At 45.6% G+C, this 10059-nt stretch overlaps 1 protein-coding gene across 2 annotated transcripts in view; it reads left to right on the top strand.

Moving 5' to 3' along the window:
* Positions 1-1816: 1816 nt before the first annotated feature.
* Positions 1817-10059, top strand: part of IL12B (interleukin 12B) — a 55313-nt gene continuing 47070 nt past the window's right edge. For both annotated transcript variants that reach the window (XM_072935424.1, XM_072935423.1), the window contains exon 1: positions 1817-9381. The gene's annotated coding sequence lies outside the window, so the exon portion shown is untranslated. The remainder of the gene's footprint in view (positions 9382-10059) is intronic.

Below are 10059 nucleotides of genomic sequence, written 5' to 3'. Positions count from 1 at the left end.
GGTTTTGCACCACGGTGGGTTGCTTAAAAGCCAGAAATAAGGAAAAGAGGCTAAATTTGTCAAACTGCAAAAAGAAGGAGGAGGAATGCTGGGAAGGGCAGTGAAAACAGAGGTTCTCAGAGATTCCTCTTAGGATTTTATTTGGGAATGGTGAAAAAGGTGCAATCAGGAGGGAGCTTTGACCCCACTCTCCCAAAGCACTTTGGTGTTTAATGGTGGTTCCATGAGCAAAGAGCTGCTCTGATTGATGCCAGTTGTGACTGCAAGTAGACCTGGCCTAATTCAAACCTGGTTTTGTGAAAAAGAAAGGTCTGTGCTACAAGAAAATGCTTATAAATGTGAATTGATTTCCTTGTCTAACAGTGAAGACTTTCTAACAACAGTAAACATTCGCTGTGTGGCTCTGAAGAGTTTCCCCAGTGGTTGTTTTTCAGCCACTCAGGAGCTCAGCTGGCTGTACCAGATCCCACAGGGAACTTGTTGGCATCTTGTGCTTGGGTTTATGGCTCCCTCACGTCAGTCAGGCTCCAGTTTTTCCAAGTTTTAGTGGAATACCAACAAAATATGTCTGAAACCGAGTTTGGCACAAGCAGTGAAAGGGTGTGAGAACGAAGTTATGTTTTCATGAGAACAAGTGTTCTGTTATGAAGTGGAGATAAATAATGAGGACAAACATTGCATTAAAAAAAAGGGAAGAATTTAATGAGCTGGAATTGTGGTCAGTCTCAGGAAAAGCTAATTTTTTTCATATTTTATTAATTGCTGGTAAATGACTGCTTGAAAGCATTGCCCAAATTTATATCTGATGTCTTGCATGCAAGTATTGATTCAACATTCGTTGAGTCACAGTCTGCACTTTGCTTAAAATAGGTTGCAGGTTGATATGGAAATTTACAGCCAATTTCCAGCCAGACTGGTTGTTCTTTCTTATAAAACATGCTGATTATAATTACAGACATGGATTAATACAGCCATGATCCACATTCTTCCTGATGAGCAGGGAGGTGAACATTCCATTCATGGAAACTCAATCACAGCAACTTTTCCCATTCCATTCTCAAGTGCTTGGTCTCAAGAATTTGCAGGGAGGAGAAATTCCCCCATTCCTGCTTGGGTCCGACTTTCTGGGCCAGGAATGTTGGACCTGCAGCTCATCCTGGCCCAGGAGGATCTGCCCTGCAGGGTGAAATGCTGGAATTCCAGTTCTAGGAACAGCAAATGCTGTTTGCTCTGCTTTGGAGCAAAAATGGAGAAAACAAGAGGCCAGTGGTGGTGTCCCTGAAATGGGAGGGAGATTCCCCTTGGAGGGGCTGGCTCTGGGTTCTGTCACCTCAGGAGGTGTTTGGGGAGCAGCACCAGGGTGTCCTGCTGTCCCTCCTGTTCGATCCCTGCCCAGGGACCTGAGCACAGCCCTCAGCTGTTCCAGAGAATCCTGGAATACCCTGAGCTGGAAGGGACCCCCAGGGATTATCCAGCCCCAAAATCCCACCCTGGCATCCCTGGAGCTCTGCCCAAACCTCCTGGAGCTCTGGCAGCCTTGGGGCCGTGCCCATCCCTGGGGAGCCTGGGCAGTGGCAGCACCCTCTGGGGAAGAACCTTCCCTGAAATCCAGCCAGCATGTTGGGATGGATTTCAGGGAAATGTTCTCCATTTTTGCTCCAAAGCAGAGCAAACAGCATTTGCTGTTCCTAGAACTGGAATTGCAACGAGCTCCAGCATTTCACCCTGCAGGGCAGATCCTCCTGGGCCAGGATGAGCTGCAGGTCCAACATTCCTGGCCCAGAAAGTGGGACCCAAGCAGGAATGGGGGAATTTCTCCTCCCTGCAAACGGCACCAGCAGCACAGCTCCAGCCCTCCCTGGGCCCTGTCCTGTCCCGGGGAGAGCAGGAGCTGCCCCTCGGGAGCTGCTGTTCCTCTCTCTGTAAACATCTCATGCTCAGACATTTACAGATGCACAACTGCACCATGGAATGCGACCTCCAGCCCAGCACTGGCCACAGAAACTCCTCCTGCTCCAGCTCATCCCCTGAACAATAAAACCTTGATTTACAGCCCTGAGGAGCAAACCCAGCAGGCTCTGGCTCACTGAGAGCATCTGGGGGACTGCTTGGTCTGAGGGAAGGGTTGATGGAGCTGCTCATGCTTCTGCCTCCTCCCAGCCACCCTCTGGCTCGTGGAGAGGCAGAAATTTGGCACGGATTTCCCTCCTGGTGCGCTGCAAAACCAGCAGTCAGGGCAGGAAATCCCCCTCAGCTCCGAGGGTGGTGGGTTTTAGCACCAGACCTCCCTGCAGAAGGATGTGAGCAGTTCTCACAGCCTGACTGAACACCAGGAGAGAAACCCGAAGCTGCTGAGGAAGGAAATCTGCTGCAGCCACAGTGAAACCCTGTTCTGAGCTCAGCTTGCTCCGCATCAGTGCTGGAATTGCACCCAGCAGTCGCTGAAAGGCCATCGCAGCATTGAGGCAAGCTGATCATTTGCTTTTTCAGATAAATATAGATATTTTGGCCAAATGAAGATTTTTCTCATCGTTCATGAATTTACAGTATTTAAGCAAAGGGATGGAATGTCCTGCAGCCCTGACAAGGATACAGTTTCATAAATAACCCTCTTGACGTGGATGAAATGAACATTTTTTGAGGTTTGGGGTAGCAGGGAATTTATTTGCTTGTTTTAAGGCAACCAGGTCTCTTATTTTCCCTCTTACCAATGGGTAGAACATTTCTGCTGGCTTCTCTGCTCATGTCCCTCCAAGCTAGCATTCCACAAAGCTTTTCCACACCTTTGGCTGCAGGTGAGGGCTTCCAAAATCCCGTAGGATTTAATTGCAGTGGAGCAGATAATGAATTGATAATGAAATGAAACAGGGAATACACCATGAGCTGCAATTATGATTTGTAATCACTCAGAATCTTTGTGCTGTAAATCTCTATCTGCAATATACACAGAAATTTATTGTGGATGAAGGAGCCTGAGAGGGTTCTCTAGCACAGGGAGGTTTTTTTTCCTGTTAAAGCAGTGACAGTCTCAGAGGCACAGAGACAAAACAAAGATTTGCAGTGGAGGAGCTGCACTGAGCTGAAATTCCTCTGTTCTGTTCATGTTGTTGTGCTCTCCTGCCTTCCCCATCCCTCCCAGCTGTCTCCAGTGACACTTTGCAATTTTTTTTTCCACTCTTTGATTGGTTTTCTGGATTGTCTGAGGCAATTGCTTGAATTCTTTTTTGGCATGTGTTGTTTTTGCTTCTCAGTTAGGTTTATCTGACTTTTTTGGCTGGTAAGACACTGCTGTTTTCTCCCCAGCTATTTTTACAATGTCTGCTTCAAAAGAAATACTCTGTGTCTCTGCACCAGGAGCTTTCTCAGCTCCTTTTAGTGACAGAATGGTGCAAAGCAACAGTTTTTGAATGGCCATGTGACCATCCCAGGAGAACTAAACAGAACAAAATGTCTTAGTGAAAATAATTTTTTTTAATTTAATCACCAGCTGCACACTGCAGATCAGTGAGGGGCATATTCTTTTAAGTCACAAAAGTTAATTGCAGTCAAAGAGTGGCTCTGCTTCCAGCTGCAGGAGTTGGTCTGGAATGAGTGGGCAGTGGCTCAGGGCCTGGGCTCCCAGTGGCTTTTCCAGAGGGAATGTTCATCAAAAGGCAAAGCACAGCTCAGGGACTGAGCACTAAACAACCACAAACAGGAAATGAAATCAAACAAACAAACCAAAAATGAGATGTAAGAATCAAAGAGCCCAAGCAAGCACAAAAAAAGGTGTCTGTGCCCAGATTGTCTGCGAGCAGCCAGAGGTTTCAGAGGGGCATTGCACACTTGCTGAACAACGCAAAGTGCAAAAAGAGAGTCTTGGTCAGGGCTGGCAGGTCAAGGCATGCAGGGCAGAAAGGTTTGGATGTGGGATGAGTTTGGGTGGGAGCTGCTGCTGCAGGGACTGCAGGGCTTTGTTTCAGCCAGGGCTGCTGAGAGCAGCAAACCTCCCCAGCCCAGCCCCAACAGAGCCAGGGGGATCTGTCCCTGTTCGTCTCGGTGTGTGCCATCCCCATCTTCCCTCCAGCTGCCTCCAGGGACACTCTGCAATGCTTTTTGCCAGTCTTTGGGGCTATGTGATTGTTTGAGGGGATTATTTGGGTTTTTTTTTTTTTTTTTTTTGAATAAGTGTCATGGAAAGCTGCCCTCTCACTATTTGCTTTGGTTCCTTGCACTAGGAATTTGTGGAATTAAGGAGCTGTGGATTAACCAAAAGTGTATGTAATCTCACAGCTTCTTCAGATAAATCCTGAGCTCTCAGAGTCTGTATTTAAAGTCATGAGGTCACCACTTTTATGCAGTTCCAAGAACACATAACGTGTTTTTTTCCAACCCAAATCCCTTTTTTGGTGTTGCCCTTGTAAATCTTTGACAACTGGACTAACAACAGTGTCATTTGGAGTGAGTGACAGCTGGACATAGGAAAAGGGAGGGAATATTTTGGTGTCACTGGCATAGAGTAGAGACAAGATGTACTTGAGTGAAGCAGCTTCAGAGGAGCTGCTTGAGCCGAGTCCCAAACACCTCCTGCAAGGCAGGGCAAGGCTCTGTTTACAACACAAATTGGTTTTTAAGTGATGCAAATTGCTTTGGAAGCTGCTGTTACCTCACACTGTGCAAGAAACCCTCCAAGCCTGGCAGTGTCTCCTTTTCCTTCCCACAAACTCATCCTGCCCTGGGATTCCCTGTTCCTCACAGCCAGGGGCACTCGGTGCTCTGGGGCTCTCAGGCACAGGGTCCCTCAGAGCAGAGCACAGCCAGGATGTTCCTGTGCTTTCAGAAGGGAGATGAACATCTGGGCATTCCTGTGTAGCAGGGGGATTTTTATCCTGGGTGCTGTGTGGGAATTCTGGGGATAAATGAGTTTATCCAGTGCCTCGTGGTCCCTGGTGTCACATCAGCTGATTTGGGGTAACTCAGCCGTGTGGGGCTCCTTGGTGCTCTGTGCTTGCAGAGATGTGAGACTCAGGTAGGTGAGAAGATGAAATTTTCCTGTAGCTCAGGTGGTTTAGTGGGGTCTCACTTGTGGCTCGTGGCTCCCTGTCCTGCCAGTGCCCCAGGAGCTCCATCTCAGCTCTCACACCACTCCAGGAGCTGATCTGATCCAGCTCAGCAAAACTCAGCCAGATTTGGAACCTGCTGCATTCCCAGTGCCCCACAGGTGGAAACTTCCAGACCCAACCATGCCCAGAGGGTTGACTCTCTTTTTTTCTCAAATACACAGAATTATGTACTCAGTGCCAAAAGCCAGCTTGGATATTTTGATTTATTATGCATTTTCCAGGTGAAATCCAGAAGGGATAATGCTGGTTGATGTCAGATAATGTGGGATATAAATGGAGAGGTTTCTCTCTGAGGCTTCTCTTGTTTGCTATCAGTGAGCAGCAGTTTTCACCCTACCAGGCAGAGGAGATAAAGTAAAAAACCACCATTTCCAGCCTGCAAAAGCCCAGCCTATGTGGAATCAGCTCAATTATTTCAACTCAGTCTGCAAGGAAAAGCAGTTCCTATCTCAGAATTACAATTACATGGGAACGTGAACTGCAATTTCTCTCCTTATTAATGGAATATAACAACAAAATATGGACAACGACGATGCATCAGTTCCTGGGGATTTGAAAAAACTCTTGGCATGAGGGATCTTTAAACATAATCTGGCTTTATTTCATTATTTTAATATCATGCCTTGAACTGAGATTGATCTTGTTTGAGAGTACTGATGCAGCATTTAGAGCGATAACACAGAACATTTCACAGGGGAAATGCTTCTCATAACTTGTCACTAACTGGGTCCCAAAATCCAGGGACACTTTGTGCTAATTACTGAGCATTGCCATTAACAAAGCCAAACCCGTGCTCTGAAAAATGAGTTCAGAACCCAGGAAATTCATAAAATGAACTTAAGGCACCAAACCAATGAAAAAAACCCAATGGAGGATCTTTTTTGCTTTGACTTTTTTTGAGTTTTCACATTAAGCAGTGTTAGATATAAAAATATTATCAACTAAATTGTTCTTATTTTCCTGATTGAGAAAATGGTTTTATTTTCCTGGTTGAGAAAGAACTGCTCTGAGTGACGAAGCTGACCAGAAAATGCAAGTTTTTTTAAAATGCACAGTACTCTAAATGATTAAATCAATTTTGGTGGAAAATTTGCAAGGCAAAAAAAAATCAATCCAATGTAGTGACTCCATCAAGGTAAACACCCCCAGGTGCCAACTGAGCCTGAGCTGCAGGTCCTGGTGCTGAGAAGGAAAATTACTGCAGATTAAATATTGCTGCAACTTCTTAACACTTCCACAAAGCTACAGCTTAATTCACCAACAGCTTCAATGTCACAACCTCATTTTCCAAACCCCAGCTCCACCTGATTTAGATATCTGATCATAAAAAATTCTGTATTTAAATGTGGGGTGTTGCATGAATTAATTCTGGTTTAATTCTTCCCATTTTCTTTCCTTTCCCAACCATCCCTGTGGTCCATTATGGACCAGAAGCCCTTTAAATATCCAGATTTACTCCATGGTAGGCTCTGCTCTCGCCTGGGGTTGCTGCTCTCCTGGGCACCAGAACAAACCCAAAAACTCATCTGCAGATGTGGATCAAAGGTGGAGGCATAAACCAACTCTAGTTGTGCTTATTGGCAAAGCAGGACTTAGAATATTCCAGATTTTCCAGATTGCTGCCCCAAAACAATCAATGAAGGAAAAGAACACTCATTTTGGAGATAAAAAAAAAAGCTGCTGTGTGAGCACAAAGTGAGCTGCAGAAATCCTATTGATTGATCTGCTTGTACCTTGAACTGTTTGCAGAAGTGCAGGGTAAGAACCTCAGATATGAGCACTTTCCATGGAAATGCCTGTGCAAAGGGAGCATTTTGAAATATTTGTTGTGGTTTGTATTGATTTTTAAAGATGCCAAGTGGTGCCAGACAGTGGCATGGAAAGCTCTGCCACCTCATTAGGCTGTTTCTAATTAAAACAAAACAACCAAGAGAAGCTGCCCTCTTTCTCCCTGCATGCCTCAGGCCTGAGGAGCTCTTTGGGGTGCCTGGGTTGGGATTTTGGGAGCTGCTGAGGAGGAATGGATGTGTCACTGAAGGTTCAGACCCCAAACCCTTTCTTGGCACCTCCAAAGCCGCAGCTCCAAAAATTTCCAGGTTAAATCTGAAGCCCAGGAGCTGCCAACACTTCTGAATTTCAGCTTAGCCTGAATGACTCTCATTTAGGGCAGCCTGGGGGAGCTTTTCCAAGGCAGGAAAAGCAGGAGAAGCTCTCCAGGAAAATCTGGGGATGTGGGGAGGGCTGGGGATGTTCATCACTCGGAGCCCAACCCAGCACAGGGAAGCTGAAGGGTTTCCCACCTCTCCTTTGCTGTGAGCTCACACCTGGCTCAGAATTAAACCCAGCACTACAAACAAGCTCCTGGTGTTGCTGGTTTTGATAAAGGAAGAGAATTGTGCACATTTTATTCCGGTTATCTCATGGAAAAGGGTTGGATGGGATGGGTTGTTTAATTCCCCACAGCTGCCTCCCAATTTTAGCACATTCAGCTACAACATCCAAAGACTTGATTTATATTAATACATCTGATATTAAGAATGATATCATCAGACTAAAAAAATTGATACAGGCTTGAAGAAGCAGTTGACCCTTGTGCTTTATGGTATAAATTACCTTGGGAAGAAGGAAGTTGTTTGTATTAAGATTTCTTGCACCTTTCTCTGTTGTAGCAGGAGAGTTTTATCAGCTCATGGCCCATTAAAAACCTATTTTTAGAACCAAATGTTCTCCCTCTCCACCCCCTGGGCTGCCCTGTCAGACTGAAAGTGTTCTCTGGGAAATAAATCCAAGTGGGCTGATTCACTGTGCACAAGTGTGGCAGAAATCTGAGCTCAGGCTCTGCCTCTGAGGCCAGCTCAACTCGTTTGACCTTTGGCTCACATAAAATATTGTTTTTTCCTTCCTCAATTGTGTAATAAATAAAGGATCAAGGAGTGAAGAATTGCAAATAATGTTATCAGGGAGAGTTATGGGATCCTGAAGCAGCTTCTGAGGGATCTGGTGCTTCTTCATCAAGGGCCTCTAATGAGGAGTTGGTGTTTGCAGCCTTGAGTTCCCTCCAATCTGGGCAGGATAAAATCCCATGAACTGCTCTGGGCTGGCTCAGGAGTGTCTGATCTGATTGATATTCCCCATTTCCAACATTTCTGAGGGAATCTGTACCCGAGGAGTTTGTACAGAACCCCCAGAGGAGCTGTTCCACAGCTGTGAGAGGTAGAGGGTGGGATAGAGGGAATCTGGCCCAGGAAAAAGGAGTCACCAGAAATCCTGCTTCACTCTGGAGCAGAACAAACCTCCCCCTCCTTCATCCTCCCTCTGATATCTCCAGTATTTTCTGCTGACTTCAGGCACAAACAGAAGTGCCAAGGCTTTGTCATTTCATCAGCTGCACACAAGCTAGTTCTTTATTTGATAGGAAGTGTTGGGATGTAAAATCACCAGAAATCTTGACTTTGAGATGTTCACTCACCACAAGAGGCACAAATCTGGCCTTGGAGGAAAGCCCCCAGGAAAATTCCCGGGCCAAAAGCCAAAATCTCTTCATTCTTCTTGACATGTTTGTTCACAGTCTTAATTTAATGAAATCTAAGGGGACTCATTAATGATTCCAGTGCTTTTGTCTCCTCTGTCTCCATCAGATAATCCTCCACCTACCCCTAGTCCCATTTGAAAGCCATTTTTGTAATTAATTTTCTAAAATAAATTTATTTAATTTACACACCATTTACTCTGCTTCTCTATTGTCTAATGAAGTAAAAAAAAAACCCCAAAAAAATTGGGGTTGAAATGAACTTGCCAGACAATGGAACTGTTTCTCGACTTGCTCTTCTGATAAGAGTTTATTTGGTTTGTTTTCGTGAATCTTTGCCTTTGTTCTTTGGGTTAACCTGGGGATTTTCAGCACAGGGGGAGCATAAAATAAAAGTAAGTCTCTTGTAGCCAGGGCTGGAATCCCCTTAGTTTGGGAATACTGCACAGAGCTCTCCCCTTTTTAAATTTCAACCTTCAGGGGGCAAGCAGGCTGTAAAATATGACATTATTTATATGCACAAGCCCATTGGGCTTTCTTTGGATTTCCTTCTGCAAATCAGGTTGCTGGTTTTCCTATTACTATCACATTAATTAAAGACTGTTAAGATAATTAATATGACATTAATGAAAAGGTGCTGCCCACTCATTAATGGCTGCTCAGCTGATGGATGTCTGTATTTCCAGCTCTCCTGACATGGATAAATCTGGATCAGTCAAGGACTGGATCAAGCAGAGCCTTCAGCCCCAGGTAAGGCACAGCTGCAGCCATGGCATTGCTCTGCCCTGTGCTTTTCCTGCTCCGGGCACGAGCAGATGCCAAAACCCCACAACCCGGCCTTGAAATCAGAAATGTTTGCCCAGAGAGGAGGGAGAGTCCCCCTGAGCAGGCACAGCCCTGGGAGCTGCTCTGCCTGTGAATCCAGGGCTGCTGCTCTGAGGGGTGGCATGGCACGGGTGTCTAGGTTTGGAAAGACAGGTGTCTGCTAAGGAGGGCAGGAACCTCCCCTGAAATGGAAAAATGTATACCCCTTCTCTCCAAATTATTATAAATTTGAAATTAAGGGGGGCTCTCAGGCAAAAATATGGGAGCAGGAATAACAGTTCTTTATTAGGGAAGAAAAGAAACAGATAAAATAAACAATGCAGTGAACCAAAACAACACTGACAGTCAGAATACAACCTGACACCCGTTGGACAGGTTGTTGGTAGAAGAACAATGGGAATTGTGGTTGCAGTCCTGCTGGAGTGTCAGCTGTGGTTCTGTTGGAGCAGTGATCCTGCAGAAAAGGGTGAAGTCCTTTTATGAAGAGGCAGCTGTTCCTCTGGGAAATCCAGTGCAGAAAAAGCTGTGCTGGTGTTCCAGAAACTCCAGATTATGTCCAGGTAGGAATGCTTGGCTCCTCCCTCTGGGCAGAGCATCTCCCAG

This window comes from Taeniopygia guttata, chromosome 13 (genome assembly GCF_048771995.1).
Source record: "Taeniopygia guttata chromosome 13, bTaeGut7.mat, whole genome shotgun sequence".
In the NCBI taxonomy this organism is placed as follows: Eukaryota; Metazoa; Chordata; class Aves; order Passeriformes; family Estrildidae; genus Taeniopygia; species Taeniopygia guttata.
Note: the sequence above shows the minus strand (reverse complement) of the source record. Positions and strands in the feature narration are given on the sequence as shown.